Source organism: Anguilla rostrata, chromosome 13 (genome assembly GCF_018555375.3).
Source record: "Anguilla rostrata isolate EN2019 chromosome 13, ASM1855537v3, whole genome shotgun sequence".
In the NCBI taxonomy this organism is placed as follows: Eukaryota; Metazoa; Chordata; class Actinopteri; order Anguilliformes; family Anguillidae; genus Anguilla; species Anguilla rostrata.
In genome coordinates this window covers 14,512,938-14,530,421 of record NC_057945.1, presented here as the reverse complement: position 1 = coordinate 14,530,421, position 17,484 = coordinate 14,512,938, and the positions used below count along the sequence as shown (strand labels likewise).

Below are 17,484 nucleotides of genomic sequence, written 5' to 3'. Positions count from 1 at the left end.
GGCATAGAGCCAACCCTCAGATCAGATGCACTGCTTTAACCGCCCAAGTTTGTGCAAGATATTTTTTATCTTACCATTCTCCTATTTTATGTACATTGCTTCTGATCATTGTGTTGTTTATGTTATTATTTTTTCCATTTTGTAATTGCAAATGCTTTTCTGAAAGCACTTTGGGCAACAAACCATTGTATAAAAAGTTATTGACAAATAAAGTTATTATTATTATTATTATTATTATTATTATTATTATTATTTATGCTCATACGTTTCAGCTCATACGCTCAAGATCACTGCTGTCTGTTGGATGTGAGTATCACGTTCCTTGACACAGTGGTTCAAGTTGCCTGTAATTGTTGCAGCAGACCTATTCTGAAAGTCCTGTTTTGGTCATCTACTTCCTGAAGCCAGTCCCCTGACCCAGACTTCCAGAGGGCAGTCATTGGGGGCGGGCTATCGTAAATCAGCAACCCCATTGGCCGTTTTTAGCTTCGAGGGGCGGAGTGCGCCGGCGTCCCCGTCTTTAGTTCCGACGGGGGCTTCGTTTCCAGCCGTTCTCCGTTTCTGGCGCGTCCGGTGAACGAGGGGACACGGAAGCCAAGTCAGAGCCATCCTCTGGCCGCTGGCATCCCCCACCCCCCCTGCCGTGGAGACGAGGTGAGAGCCCGCCCAGACTTGTGGCCTGTGGGACACGACACAACAGGGAGACTCCCGTCGGTCAAAAGAGCCGGGCCCTGTTTGGATTTGTCTGCGGGTGGGCTCTAGAAGGGCGACGGGTGTGAGGAGGTCCGCAGACACCCCGCTGAGAGGCCTGTGGAGAGGGCGGCTTCGAGGCTTCGAGCAGCGTGGGGCGTGGCCCCCGACCCAGCCGATGACCCCCGGCTGCTGAAACAACAGAGGGGCCATGCCCTGCTCGCTGGTGCTGCCTAGCTCAGTATTAATAGCCTGCCAGAGGCAGAGCGGTCCCTACATGGCGAAGCGGTGGATGCATTAATTCCCGAGCGCTCTTCCTTGAAGTGCGCATCACGTGCTCCTCATTTCGCGTCCGCGTGGATCCGCTTATGCCTCGGAATCCGAGCCACCTGATCGCAATCAGAGCGTCGGCTCCGATACACGAGTTCACGATTCGCGAAATGAGTGACTGCATGGAGGTGAAATTGATCGTGGTTACGGTCTAATTGGGTTCTCTGGAGGCCAGCATGGTAACATTTAGCACCATCTGCTGGCCACGTAGTAAACAACAAGCGTGTTACTGTTCCGCAGTGTGCTTTGTAAAGTGTACTGTAAAAGGCAGAGTTTGCGGTTTCATTAAAGAAAACCTTTTGGTGATTCAGGCTGAGGCATGTTGAAACATGCACTTCATAATCCTTCTAAAAGTTAGGCATATTAAATGACCTTGGCTGTGGTTCTGACACAGACAAAAAGGTACTGGAAGGCAAAAGACAAAAGATTTTGGAGTGTGAGCTTCTCAAAGAATTCACACTTGTGTTTAACGTGAGCAAACATGTCTGACAGTATTCTTCCAAAAAGAAATCTTTTGAGAATTTTTCTGAGCTTGAACAAAAGGTATATATCAGACAATTCTATATACATACTAACTGATCATTAGACCTTTTGAAATGTAAATATTACAGTTATGCTGTTTCTTAAAAGCAATAATGCAAATAAACCAGTGAGTAGAGTTGTACAAATCACTCCTGGTACCTGAAACAGCTGAAGATCTCCCATGACTACACATCAGCCCAAGAGTGTGCTTTGACATTACTGCAGATTACAGCTTCCCCTCTTTCCTAAGGGTGAGTGAGGAATTGAACAAGGAGCCAGTTAATGATTCTGACAGCAGTGCACTGGAGGTACTAAGAGAAGGGAGGTGCTGGGTTAGTTTTCTTATGTAATTTAAATGAAATCTGGCTCAGCTCCAGCTCGCTTTCTTCTTCCTCTTAGCTAGCTGCGAGCCTTACAGTATGCTACGCCGCTCCATACTGGGTACCCAAAGCCTCGATCTGTTCATTCCGCTCTACTGCAGTTCTTCATATTTCTCATCTCAGCCGATAGCTTCAAGACACAAAAGTTTTTCTAATTAATAAGGTCATTTAATTTTTAAAATGTTTCAGCAAAATTAATTTATTTACGACAGATTGCAGGCCGAATTTTTCCCCATGGCGATTAGCAAAATGAATTCACCCGATATTTAGCTTTAGAAACAATGCCCAGCCACATGTACGTCCCGTCACTTTAAAACTTGAAAACTTCCGACTCATCGCTTAGCCTCTAGAATGACTGTGAACTTCAGCAGAATCCAGCCACCTTTAAGGAATTCGCTAAATGGAGCAACGCACTATCCAGAAATCGCCAAAGTATGCGGCAGCTAATTATTCCAGCTGTCTGGGCTCATATTATGTAAGTTCTTACGATAAGGAATTTCTTTTTGAGCACCTAGAATTCGTTTGAAGCCAAACTGCTGCCGTGGAAGTCAGGGCCGGCCCTGGTGGAAGTTCCAGTTTTGATTTGATGCGATCACATTCACAACACGAGAAAGCAAATAGCAAGCAAACAACATGAGTTTTGGCAGAATTTTTGCACGCTCCATAAAAAGCATGCTACCAACCGCGTGGAAGAAACCACAAACGGGCTCATTACTCTTGCCTTGCTTTGATGCATATTCCAAGTCAAACTGTGCACCCATGAACACATTATACCTTGGGTTTTCAACAGGGGGTTTGTGGACCCCTGGAGACCCTTAAAAAGTACTAGGGGATCCCTGGCCAGACTTGATATGCAATGACTACATATATTAATTAATTCCTTATCAATACCTGCTTATGGGAAGTCACAGGAAGCCTAAATCAGAGCTTAGAGACCAGCTCTACACAATAAAATGTCGAGCGTTAATTCAACTCTAATAGAGCACAGATGAGTCCAATTGGGCTCATGTGTACTCTATAAGAGTTGATTTAACACTGAGCATTTTACTGAGAATATGTTTTATTTACAGAGAAAATGTAATTCTGAGAGATAGTGACAGCACAGATAAACACCTAACTGAAGTTATTCCAAGAGAAGTTATTCTGCAGTTGCATTTAGGATAAAAAAAATACTGAATATGCCTACATATGCCTGTGTATTTCTGGCTTACTGCTGCTATGCTACATTTGACTTAGCATCCTTAGCCGGGATCAACTGAATTATTCATTAAATCACTTCAGATTTACTGGCTGCTGCGCAGAATTTTATCTCAAAACATATGAATCTATTTTAGTAGCAATCAGAATGGTAGAAATGTAACCTCATGAGGTCTGGCAATTCATTTTCTATTAATATTCTACTATTCTAGCATTTTCTAACATTCTACTATGGTGAAACCTGCACTACAAGGAACATTCAATAAAAATAAAATAAAGAATATTAAAAAAAAACATTTTCATTAGAATATGTTTTTGTTATCCAAAACACTTGAATTATGTCAAAAATGTAAATATTCAAACTGTGTTTCTGTCGGAACTCAGGAGGACGCTCAAGTAGCTAGCAACTTTAGTACAAGTAGCTATAGCCACTGGTTGTTTATTCATTGTCCATTCTTACAGCGCTGTTCTTTCATTCTTAAGGCCATATAGCAATAAACGGTTTATTTCCTCCTTTCTGTATTTATCGCAGTTGAAATTGGCCGTGAAACAAGGCGGTTTGTTTAACACACCCCATTTTGATTGAGGAAGCTCTTTGACCTGATGCATTCTTCGTAAAGTATTAGAGTAACAGCGCGTTCCCTTTTTTTCTTTTGTCTTCCAAATCAAACAGATATTGTCCTTGGTTTTTACTTACAAATAAATGCGACTGTTAGTGGGTTTTTTTCTTCACACAAATAAATGGTGACTACATTTGGAGATGTCTGAATCTGCCAAATCCTGTTTGTGAAGAAATCCAATATTTATTGTCTTTGGTAGGTCAAAACTAAGGGTGAATAGTATCCAGGCCAGAGAGTATGGCATGGCCCCAGCAGGTGCATCTCAGAGGTCGCGACCCCTCATTGTCCAGAACATTACAGGCTCCACAGACAGGAACAAGGTGCATAGCCCCACAGATCGCATTAGAAACACTGCCAACAGATGTTAGGAAAAACCTGCAGCACTCAATTTCATTGACAAAACAGCATAGCGTGCAAGCCATTTTCTAAACTGCCCACTCTTAGTTAGGGTTGCAGGCGGGGTAGAGTCTATCCCAGCAGTCACTGGTTTTTTTCAGGGCCCACACACGATTTACTCACGCATTCATACACCAAGAACAATTTAGACTCTGCAGTTAACCCAGAGTACCCAGAGGAAACCCGCACAGGCACAGAGAGAACTCCACACAGTAGGCCCTCAGCTGGATTCGAATGCGACAGCATTACTCACTTCACCACCAAGCAAACCACCAACAGGAACAATACTAAAGCAGGTTATCATAAGCAGTTTAATATCCAGTAAAGTCATTTGTCAAGGGGTCCTTTCATCAAATCACATCGAATTAACTGGTTCTTCACTGTCTAATGAGTGCTCACCGTTGATCCGCACGCTTACATGCTGTCATGTGATATACTCAGCAAAATGAGGTGAGGAGTGCACTGTAACAGAATAATGAAGGAGAGGCAGGTATGGACCCATCCACTCTCAGTAAAGAAGGATTACGGTCAGGAGCCTGCGTCATATTCTATTATACTCTACCGTACTGCAGTACGCACACGATACTGTGGACTCTGTGTCACACCCAAGTTTGTATCGGCCAATGTTGCCATTGTCAAAAGAGGAAACTGTTTTGAAAGACTAAAGGATGATATTTGCTTAATTCTAATAATTCTGATAACCTATTTCTAATCGAATGATATAATTCACCCTGGGTGATGTGTGACTCAGATCTGTTCACAGACAGCCTTTATACCAAATCACCACACGGTTATGGTGCAATCTGTCATTTCCTCTTGTATCCCCTACGGAGAACTTCACACACAATTGACACAGGATATTGTAGTGCTTCCTCAAAAGCATGTCAATCTGTGAATAAAGTAATGTGCTGATAATGCTAACGGCTTTGCTGCAAAGTAGTGTTTAGGGGAGTGATACGTATATGTACGTAATCACATGTGAGGAACAGGGGAGTGCTGTCTAACACGCGTACTTAAAATTGCTAGAACCCACAAATGACAAGGATCTCCTGGGTTCGGTTTTGCCCAGCTCTGCAAGCAAGCAGCAGCGTACGCCTCATACGGCATTCAAAATGCACCCAGTGGCGTAACCGGGGCTCTTATCTCCTTTCTGAATGATAGTAATTATGTCTGGGTAACACTGACTCACTTCCTTTCCAGCCGAGCCACCGTTCGGCGTCCTCGCTGCCTGTGATTCACGGTGCAGAGGTCACGCGCCGGGATTCAGACGAAAAGCCACACCGCGGCATTGCCAATGCCCGGGAGGAGGTGTGGCAACCGTGGGCGAATGCCAGGAGTGCCTCATCATGCATCCTTTCACATTGCGAAACGGTGCTGCCGACTCAAAACAGGATTCAGGTCGAGTCATCAAATGAACAGCTGAGCCTTCTAACACCTTGCTTTTTTTGGTTAAAAGATGCAAATAATGTTGGAAAAAAAATGTCTTTTATGATTGTGCATTTCGTGCTCCAACCTCTCCTTTCACATTACTGTAAGGTATTACATGATCGTTAACACGTATAATTTTTACATTAAATAAATAGACAGTTTTCCCATTGCTGTAAAATAGCAACAAAAATGGCCCTGAAATATGTGTGCCTTTATTTTGCTGCAAGCTGAATCTGACCTGGCAGCCTTACAGCAGCTGAGACTGCAGAGAGCGGAGGGACATCACAAAGCTTCCCTGCTATTATCACTGTCACTGAGATGAAGCTTCCTTCCTTTTGTCCTCATTCATTTTGCCCGTGATAGATTTTAAGGTAAGAAAAATCACTTCAAATGTGTTTTATGTTCCAAATTTGCATGGCATGTTACATCCCTCCCTACCTCATTTTGAAAGGTTGCTGAACGCAAATGAATATATGAATAATGTACTGTAATAATAATGACCACCTTGTGTGATGTTTTGGGAGAAAAAGCACACACTTTTAATTAGTTTTTTTATCAGTGCCTTTTTTCTATTTCTTAATGCAATCTAGTCCATGTAAACGCTAAGGATTCGAGGCATAATGACTAAACAAAAGTAATATAATTCAATAAATTACATTATAGAATGTGACGTAAGTACTAACACACGGCCCCCTGTCTCAATGAATTAGCAACTAATCAGAGGAACTAATCAACTCTGAGTGACATTCCTGGTCATGTTGAGGAGCTGTGCTGTAGAATGCTGGAGTACCACTTGTTTATCAAATTTCTGAGACCAAAACTTTTAGTTTCTCAGTCCATAATATTACATCTCATGTCAAAGGGTACAAGTCTGATTTACAAGGTTTTAGGTTACAAAACCTCTAGTGAAAGTCCGTTTTAATTATGTATTGTATAAATAGTGCACCTCCTGACTCTTGTTTAATTATATTAAAATATATACACAAAGTTTAAATTTCATCATGCATATTATTAGTTTTTATTGAAGTAATTATAATATTCATGGTATTCACACTATAAAATACTACGTTTTTACTGGTACTACCAATTACCATCATGCACCTGATGTGGGGTCAAGTATTTGCAATTTCATTTCATCCACATGTGTAGTGGCTGAGTCTGATAAACTATAAAGTAAATGTCTGCTGTCTTACAGCCCAGTCTGTCCTGATGTTTGTTCTTCCCCTGGTTATTTGTTCAGGGAGTTATTTATCATAATGAGAAATTCCTTGTGAATCTTGGAACAATCCCCTTGGTGTCTGTTTCCTGAAATTTCTCACAAAGAAACTTACTCATGGCATCAGCTGCCTTGCTCAAATGAAAAACTTAAAAAGTGATTCCCAGTTGCCCATTTGAATGATATCCCTAAGGAAAAACATTCTGCTGTACCAAAGTAAATTGTGTGTTTATACAATATGGTTTATAGGACAACATTTCAAAATATGAGCACAATAAGAAATTGTACCTTTAAGACATTCACATCTATACATTTCAGATTTCAATAACTGCATTATAATTTAGAACATCCTATATTGATTATAACAATACCAAGTTGCTGTTGGTACAATGTACAGTTAGAAAAATTACAGGGTCTTAAAGTAAGTGCATACAAGTTAAAATGTGCACTTTAATTGCAAGTTTCTTAAAAAGTATTTGTGACCCAAATCTCAAAAATGCATCAAATATCATTCAGTTTCTTTGTGCAAACTCAGGAAAATCTGAGGCATCAAGACATTTGCAACAACAAAATAATCCATGAGGTAGTGCCTGAATAATACTTACTGGTCAAACCGACTGAGACAGACTGGTGAACCACAAAATACCACACAATACAATTACAGTGCAGTTAGCTCATAACCACATTCTGTCTGGAAAAATGTTTTTAGATAAGCGGTTGAGGTTTCATGACTAAACTCCTGTATACTCCACAAGGCTTGCAGGAGCAATTTCACAGCTTCGTTATGGTGTCTAGTTCTGAAGCTTTAAGCGTTCCATATAAGTGGAGAAAATTGCAACACAACACAGAACGACACCCGCGCTGTCAAATATTGCCAGTAGCTTCTGGATTGTAATATATATATATATATATATATATATATATATAGCTTCCCTGTGTGCTTACCCATCAGAAGTAAAGAAGGGTGTAAGCACGAGTACATCTTTCAGCGCATTCGTTTACCAGCACCTGGTGGCTGTTCAAACCCAGAAAACGAGTAACACAGCACAAATCACCTGTCTGAAAAACCAACCGCCAACATCCATTCGCTTTGTAGGCTACTTAAAGCATCCCCTGAACAGTGATTTGGCATGGCACTTATTGGCAGCACGCTAAGATTTCCTGTCTCATGTCTTCAAAGCGCTGCGAACTAAATTCCCTTTGCTGACAGAAACTGGTTGGATACTTAACCATACATACCCTGTGGTTAATTTAAGACTCGCTTCGCTGGAAGGTATCGCAGAACCTCCAGATTGTCCGTTTAGATTTACGCAAAGTGAGCACTGTCTGACCGTGAGACGGCATGACTGCAGAAAGGTGTGAGTTTAAAGGTCGTCGTCCAAACAGCTTTTTACAGTGAATTTCTAGATTCTTTGAAATCCATTAGCCCCATACTTCACACTGTTAAATTACCCGGAGACTACCCTAAACAATTATCACCATCCAAGCAAGGTTTAGGTTCAGGTGGGTAGTTCAGTGGTTATTTCGTAAGAATTAAAATCCCTCAAGATCATCAGTTGAAGTACTGTAGCTTTTGCTTTCAGTTTTAGGCTGCTTTACAGTCACAGTCTGACTTGTCCTCAAGCAGGATCACCATATTAATACAAATATATTTTAGGAGATTTATTTCTATTCCTCTAATCTGGTGTCTATAGGCTATATAAACGTAAGACAGCAGACTGGTTGTGTTTATAAAGTGGCCTGTGCACTTAAATGTAGATTATAAATCAGACAACAAAACTGCCTACCCTATATCCTATGAAAACACAGAGAACTCAATAAATGTGCTTTGTTAATAGACTACAGTATATTGAAAATCCAAATCAGTTCAAGATCAAGCTTAGCTTGTTGCCTATTTCAGTTGCAGTTTACAATGTGGCATGTACTAAGATAACATTTTGAAATTATTTTTAACATACACTTTACATTAAACGTACCTTTTGAACAGTGTCTTCTTTCAAATATCGTATTTGTCCAATAGTATCCGTCAAGGACAGTGAGCCAGTCGTCAAACCACTCTAACTGTCAATTTCTTCGTCCGCGTTACGAACAGGACGGAACTCCGACACGGACTGAAGGATACTGATTCGACGAACAGGTGGTTGCCTTGCTCAACTATTCCCTTTATCAGCAGAGAGCTGTCTACGACGTAACGCTTCCAGATTGTGTTTCAAAAGAATTGCGCTTGAATGACAAGACCGGTCGTCAGGTCAAGTTGAGGAAGTCGTCCTGGTGCCATCGCGTCTCGAATTTGTCGGTGTCCTTCCAGGGCTTCCCAGTTGTAAAATAAGCGGTTTAGTCCAAGTAAATTCAGATTGACACAACAATTACCACGGTGTAGCCTGTTTCTGAGTATACTACACGCATCTTCTTCGGTTCTGAACCACAGCTACAACGCGACTTAATTATACATATATATTTTTTTAAATGCACTGAACACTGACGAAATTTTCACAAGGAGGTAGCCTAGGGCTATAACAATAGACTACATCGTATCTATTGCCTCACGCACGTATTGTTTAAGCTGTGAACTACATTTAATTAACTTTATGCAACCCATTTTAGGTTACATTCTAGTATATATTCACATAATCACATTCCATAGGCTACTCGTTATAATTTTTTTCAAGTTTGGTCTGATTTTTTTAAAAATTGTTTGTTTGCAATTTCGGATGTGAAATTGTAAATTATTTGTACTAATTATAAACAGAGGCCCTTACTTTAATTGTTTAATTATAAACAGAGGCTGGCTGTGGCGCCACATATAGGCTACTTCTCTAATTACAGTGAAGTAGCCTAGGCTATGTATAAGTACTATTCTGACAGCCACATAAAGTTTACAAACATTTGCGAGCCGTTCTTAATGGAGGGATCATCAGTGTGATGGGTGACATCACCAGAACCTTTTGTACAACATTATAGGCATAATCCAGTATAAGATTGCTCAATATAATTATTCAAATATTCACCAAATATGCCACATTCCCAAAACCCACAAAATATGATCAAATACATACATGGTTTGTTCATAATTCTATAATACAATCCCAGCTAAACATCCATTTTGGGATTTTGTGGCCCAATCATGTGACTTAGCTACTTGATGTGGGCCTATGCCACAGGTGTCAGAATCCAGTTCTGAAAGGCATGCTGTCTGCTGGTTTTCAGTGTATTTCTGATGCATTTAAGTTGTTGATTACTTAAATAATCCATAAACATTGTTCCTAAGGCCTTAATTGGCTGCTGATTGAAGGGGAAAAAACTACATTCTGCAGGTCCTCTGTATCTCGAGGCATAGATCAGTAAGCATTAACACCAGGGGTCAGTGGATCTGCAGATTCAATGTACATCCAACCTAGTAGCACATGGGTGGCCATTTTTGGTCCTGCTGAGAGGCAATATGCCACTGTTTATTGTCATTCGGTACTTAATTGATCAAATACCAAAGTGCACAGTTATCTCACATAACCTAATTTCTTGAGTAAATTGGTTGCTAATTACAAGGTGAAATAAAAAACCAATGTACACTGCGGCTCTCCAGGTCTACCATTTTCGTCATATACTGTGACTATAGAGTCAGGATAGGAGCCAAGAGATGCAGGGGGTCGGGATTTTGGATTTTAATGTGGAATGTAGTTGGAAAAATACTGACTTCCTGAAGATGCAGGCCCCATTTATATCACAAACAGCATTGTATTTTATTTTAAAGTATTTTGTATTTTAAATCTGTGTTATCAAGGTAACTCAAATGTGTCCACATCTTCTTTAAACAGTTAATTGTAATAATCCAGGCTTGACTTGCAGTGTCATTGGACAGATAAAAAATTTGGTTTGTGTTGAGAAGGTTGGGGGTAGGGGAAGGATTTATTTATTTATTTAGTTCTGAGGGAATGGAAGGGTAGGGAAAAATGCATTAGTTAATTCTAACTTGCTTTCCTCACGTTTAAAGTTGTGGCAGTCACATGATTTATGACCTGCTTATATACTCTACATTATCCAGACTACACCATTTTCATACAATATTCAAATATCTCTCAGAAGAAATGACAATATATTTTTACACATATAAATCATTACACATAAATTATCAGTTGCTACTTTATATCCAATAATCACATATCTAATTGAGTAAGAGATATGTGAAATAGCCCATTCTTCTTGTCCAGCGCTTCCAATAAAATTGCACAGAATCGTGACATTCAGGTTACGTCATTCCAGTTTGAACATTGAACATGGAACAAACGGAGCAGTCAACGGTTAGTAGCAACTCCTAACATTGCGTTTATTGAACGCCGTACACTAAAATGAATCTATTTAATGTTTGAAACCAGATGCCTATGTTGAAGTTATTTGCGGTACATTATTGTGGTGAACAGATACAGTAGCGTAGTAGTGTTTGAGTTGACAAACTGGCCAACATTAATGGTGCGCACTACATTTATGAAAGGGTCATACTCGCGCTAAACAACCGATACCATAAGCAGATACACAGTTAAGACCCGATCGTTTAAGAAAACAGTTTCCTAGCATTCCTTGTATTAATCATAATTAATATTGAAAATCGCGTGATTGTAATATGAGCGAACAAGTTCAAATTCATGGTAGTCTTAACATGGTTTCACTCAGTGAAGCCACTAAACTTCATATAGTTCTGATGGATAACTTTATAGTTTCATACCTTTCACCTTTTCTGTAACCTTTGCTGAATGTGTGTGGAAACAAAGTTAATGCACAATGCATGTATGCGTGTCCCCATGAGATCATCTTTGAAGGGTAAATTTTCCCTTGACACAACATGTTACAGCCACATCTGTGTCTTAAAGAATCCTGTTTCAGCCTTTATTTTCTGAATGTTGGAGGTTTATGCCAGTGTTTTTTTTTTAAGTCTCTATGTATTAGGAGTGCACAATATTTGTGGATTTCCATTGATTACATTTGCAAGCGATGTGTGCCTTATGTATATACAGATTAATTTAACACAAGCAATGGAAACAACTGCACAAAATTAAAACACTCTGGTTTTATTGAACTTTTCCTGATGCTGAAACTTTTGTGCTATTGTAACACATAAATCGCATCTTTTTACTAAAAGTCCACAGGGGAATGAGTCCTTTAACTATGCTTATCATTTAGATATTGGCTTTCATAGATAATTTTACAAATATGAATACATAAGGACACCTACAATACAATATAAACAGATAAATGCAGGTACATATAAAATTCCTGAAGAAGTGACTGACAGGAGAGAAGAATCATGTGGCTTTGCGATTCTATCACCTGAAATTCAGGTGACATAGCAGCAAGGACAGGGATCCGCTATGGTGTCATGGCGGTGAATGTCACCTGCAGTTGAGCTTTATGAATAAAAGTGGTTGTCATACGATGTTTCTGCACACAATTTGGTATTTACCACTTGACAAGTGCGTCCAATATCCTTCCTATACCTTTATCTTCGTTATGGGAATGCTGACTAATGGACTAGTATTATTATGAATCTAGAGCCATAATCATAATCAAGCTCAAAATTAACATTTATTCTGTACTGAGAGAGACAATGAATGGATTATCAGGCAAATTAAATAATGACTGCTACAGATTTCCTGGTTTCATTTTTTTCAAAACACTTAATGTGAGGTCTTTTCATTTTCATTACCAATTTACTCCATTTTTAGCTATTTGTATAATGCTTTTGATAATTGATAATGGATTTTGAAGCCCATCTGTATCTGAAGAGGATTAATTAGTACCTCTTTTGTAAACAGTTGTTTCATCTGATTTGGGAGAACAATGATTAATTCAGCAAATTGGGGATTGACCTACAGTAATTGACCATAATGCTTATGAAAATTGACGTGGTTCAAGTAACACAGCTTAAAAATGAAAGGTAATTAAATGATTAATTAATTTAGGCACATGCTGTCAGTTTGTATTATCTTTGGATAAGCCTCCCACAAAAAGGTTAATTTCCTACATGCAATAGGTCTGAAATGTAAAACAATTGTGTCAGTCGATTTTTAGGAGCAAGTTCCTACAAGCAATTTTAATCTTCCTTTGCAGAAGTTCTCCAGTATCTTCATTAGGGGGCGATATGGGGTTTGTTTTAGACAGGTGCATTTGCTTTGATGCCATTGTATAAGTGCAATGCCTGTCCTTTGTGATTTGCTTTACCCGTTTTGTGCGGATGCAAGACTAAAATGCCTGATTTGCATTCACAGCTTGTGGTTCACTTTATAAAAGGAAGCAGTGAAACTTCTTTGGCTAAAAAGAGGTTAATGACACAGTTTAATTCATGGTTCCTTGGAGATTCCTCTGGCCTTCTTCTGATCAGCTGGTATGAGGAGTTGGTGGAAGTGACCTCTTTTAAATAAATATAGCTCCTAAGTGTCGCATGTGTGGTGCAGCATTCCCATTCAGCCTGGCTCTGCTCCCTCCACCTGTCCAGCAGAAAAGCTGTGGGCAGTATTTGGGTCATCAGTCCCAAGGTGATCTTAGAACAGGTTCTCTCTAAAAGAGCAGCTTTAATTAGCACTTCACACCAGTTGTTCATCGTCTCTGTTGTTTAATTATCAGCATGTGTTTTTTGTGCTAGCGGTGGTGGCAGGGGTGAATTGTAACATGAATAGTAGCAGCCCATTTTACATGTTTTGTGGACTGACGGAACTAAACCTGTGTGTGATCCAATTGAACAGGACACACAAATGACACAGAATGTCAACCTGAAGTGAAGGAAGGTGTTTAGATATTTACAGAGTGAAAAATAAGTGGAAAAAATATATTCTTAGATATTGTTCATGAACAAAACATTTGGCACTAAATGGAAGCGCATTAGCTCAGTTGTCTTACACAACAATGCTGTTTTAGTTCACAACATCCATCACACTCAACATCTAACCTCACACAGTGAAACAGCTCAGCACATAATGTACCAACCCTCAGTGCAAATGGTAGTAATCTCACCCCCCAAGACACATTGCTGCAATGGCAACATTTACAATATTAGGGTAGGCAACATGGGTCCAAGAAACAAAATTATAAGTCAAGCGTGGACACGACTTCACCCCAGGCACAACTATGGGCATCTTACAGAACGTGCACCAGCGGGCGCGCCCCCATGCAGAACAGCTCCATGGCTCCCTGGCGATGCAGTGCGTTCAGCCATTTTCGATTCTGCTTCTGTACTATCTAGTACAACAACAACAACACGTTTAGCTTTTAAATTCAATAAAACACAAGTACATTTTGGATCGAACGGGAAATCATTGCCAATGACGATTCTGTTATCAGAATGTATTTGAACTAATACATTTAAGCGCACAAACCGGATGACATGAAAAGAACCGGAGAAGGAAACGAGTTGCTAAGTATTGACACGTCTGCTCTAAAGGAAAAAAAAATATATAAAATGTGTTAGGTTGCTATGGCGGATATAGAAGAAACAAGTGCACTTGACAAAAAAGGAAGTTCCGTTTAGTCCCTGACGAGTGTTTTCACGCTGTAATTAGTTTGGCTTCAGGCCATCATCACGTTGGGATGCACAGGTGTCGTAATCAGCTGGTTGTTTGGCCACAGAAAATTAAATTCAAAATGTGGGGCGTATCACCCCCGCTGAGAAATAAGTTGCTGGATCAGTTTTGTTTTTTTGGGTCTGTTTCAATTCCCAGGGTCTGGTGTCCTTCTCAGAATTGGAAGTGGAAGATGAGTTCAAATGCAGACACCATGACTTATCTGTGTGGATCTCTCTCCTCCTGAGTGCGGCGCCTGGATTTTCTGCACCCTCATCTGCAGCCTTATCAGATCTCAGCGCAACCCTGGGACATAACATCATGTGACCCGGTTTAAATCCCATCATTTAATTTCTTATTAGGAGGGAAAGCTGCAGGTCACCATGTGTAAGGTACACGTTGTGTCAGGTCCTGCCTCCGTATCTGGCTCTGGATCAGAGCCAATCTTTCTCACCATGATTAAACCCAACATCTCACGGAGCTGACTCAAGCTGCTGCAGGGACTGGAGTTGCCATAGATTACGGGAGGGGAGGTGGGGAGGTCTTTAAATCTCTCTGGCATGATTATTTTTACCCATTGACTGCAAAGGGTGGTTTTGTAGAAAGAGCCAAAGGCAGTATTGAAAGTGGCTTGTGTGTGTAGCCTGCCTCCCTTATGTAAGGCAGCTGTCACCTGACATTTCTTTACCTTACTTGCAAAACTTTATTTAATGTTAAAAAAAAACAACAACAAAAAACATGCTCTCTTCTAATGAAATTTAGCTGTGGGGAAGTTGCTATTTCAGTATTCAGTAAGCAGTAAAAAAAAAATGTATGACCTACATTTTATTCTTTTCACACCCATTTTTGGGATAGCCAGTCGTAGGCCTGCTCCACGGCTGCGGTTCAGGAGGGGGCTAGTGAGCGCTCCCTCTGAAGCGCGCTCCCTGCCGACGGTTCTTCTTCGCCTGGCGGTCCGGACGGTGAATCACGGCGCTGAGAGAGCGGGCGCTTCAGTTCGATCCTCCGCCAGAGAACCGGGGTGTTTTATAGTCTGCGCTTGTAGCGATTCTTGTTACTGCGTGTTACACGGCAGCGCTGTCATTTCAAATTAAGGTGCCGCGGCGCCTCGGAGGATTCTGGGATCTGATAAAGCGGAGCCGATAATCCTCGGCGGCGCTGATGAGAAACGGAGGGCTCATCACTCATCGGGCGCCAGGTATTGACGGCGGCTCTGCTTCGCGCTCCTTTTAGCGAGGCCCGGCCCTTTCCGAATCCCCCCCCCTCCCCGAAGCCGTATTTGATTCGTTTTGCCGTCGCCCTGGCGACTTCGACGGCCAGAACTGACCTCCCGTACCTCCCGCTGATTTTCTTTGATTACTCGCGAACCTTGCGCGTGCTACGTTAAAGGAATGTTAAATATACAAAAGCGTGTTTGTGCTGATTGAGAAATTTGATTCTGTTTCCAGAAGGAGACACACAGTATGTTGCGAAATGGCATCTTTGGGATTTGGGAACAAGGTGCAAGGAGGGCCCCTGAATTGAATAAGAAACTAGAAATAATGAAAACTATTTTTAGTGTGTGTTTACATGGAAGAAACACTATAACAAAAACTACCCATGTGGCCTGAAGAAGCAAAAACAAAACTCGACTGCTTTATTTGGTACTAACAATATTTTCACCCGTACTTTCATTATGAGAATTTCGCTGTCCCGTATGCATAACGCTGCATACATGTTGGGCTGGAGGAAAAACAATAGTTGTGATGAGACCACAAAACTACGTCATTTCTGCATTGCAACTTTGTTTGAGTATTGTTGGGTAAGATGGGGAATTGCAATTTGTTCCTCCAAACATAGGGCTTTAAATTGTTGTTTCTTAATATGAATTCTGCTGATTGCCCACCACTGAAAATGTATCTACTTCTACTACATGACTAATTATTTCAACTTCAATGATCGATAACAAGACTGATAATGCTTCTCATCTCTTTACATTCTGCACCTTAACCAAGGCCAAAATCACTGACTCATTCACACAAACGGCTTACATGGCTAGTTAAAATCAGGTTCGGCACCAAGAAGTGGATATGTAAGTCCTTGGCCCCATTTACACCTGATATTAAAATCCACCCATGATCAAATCTGTTGCCATCACTGACGCTATCCAAACTTTAAGGGCAGCTGAAACTGTACAAAAGACACATTTATTTCCGATCAACAAAACCACCTTCAGGTGAACAAGGACACATCGTGTCCATGTTTCCATGTTTTTATTTGTAGAAATTACAGCACTTTGTATACATAGCCCCTCAATTCAGGGTGTCATAATAATTGGGAACAAATGGCGTCACAGGTTTCTGATTAGTTAGGTGTGTTCAATTACTTTCTCAGTGCAGGTATAAGAGAGCTTTCAGTCCATAGTTTGATTATAGCCTTTTGATTACCTTTATGAGGCTTAGACATAGGCCAAACCTTTAGGCTAACAAAAATCAACTGTTTGGAACATTATTAAGAAGAGAGCACTGATAAGCTCAGAAATTACAGGGATATCTGTAGTGAGATATTGTGTCATACTGTGATTATTGCCAGGCCTAATCGCGTTGTTTCTCACAAATTTTTCTAGCCATGCCAATATTTATGATAAAATATGGGTTCTTGTTCCTTACTGCTCACATAATGCCTGTGAAACACGCCAAGACTGCTGTTCTGTCAGCACTGTAAAGATGAGCTTTCCTGCAGTACCACTTAATTACAGACATATTGCAGCCTTAAAAATGCATGTCATCCTTTTAGATTCAACATATAGAATTACTGAAAAGCTTTTCCTTTTTTCATTTACAGGTTGGCTATGCAGCTGTAAACATAGGTGGCATTTCGAAATGAAATGCATTCATGTATCCTTGGTAACCAAACTTAGCATATGCGCTGATTTCTAAATATTTTTCCTCCTGTAGATCTCCCATGGTTAATTAGGTATTTCAAATACAATAGTGGCATTTGGCTCTCTAACATTTTGACTGTTGCCACATTTATCAGCTAACACAGCAGCGTGGTAAATGTTGTGCAGAACAGCATGAACACACATCCCCTTTTCAGAGGAAAGCCCTCCTCGAGCGGAAATGCACTGCTTGAATTTTTCCTTTTTGCGTGAGACACAATCAAACCTAGACAAACAGAGC

General features: G+C 40.5%; 1 long non-coding RNA gene across 1 annotated transcript; it reads left to right on the top strand.

Annotated features, from left to right (window-relative positions):
- The first annotated feature begins 11,007 nt into the window (after positions 1–11,007).
- Positions 11,008–14,803, top strand: LOC135238478 (uncharacterized). Its single transcript, XR_010325126.1, has 2 exons — positions 11,008–11,074; positions 14,483–14,803. It is a non-coding gene; the product is annotated as an uncharacterized LOC135238478 (long non-coding RNA).
- The last annotated feature ends 2,681 nt before the right edge of the window (positions 14,804–17,484 follow it).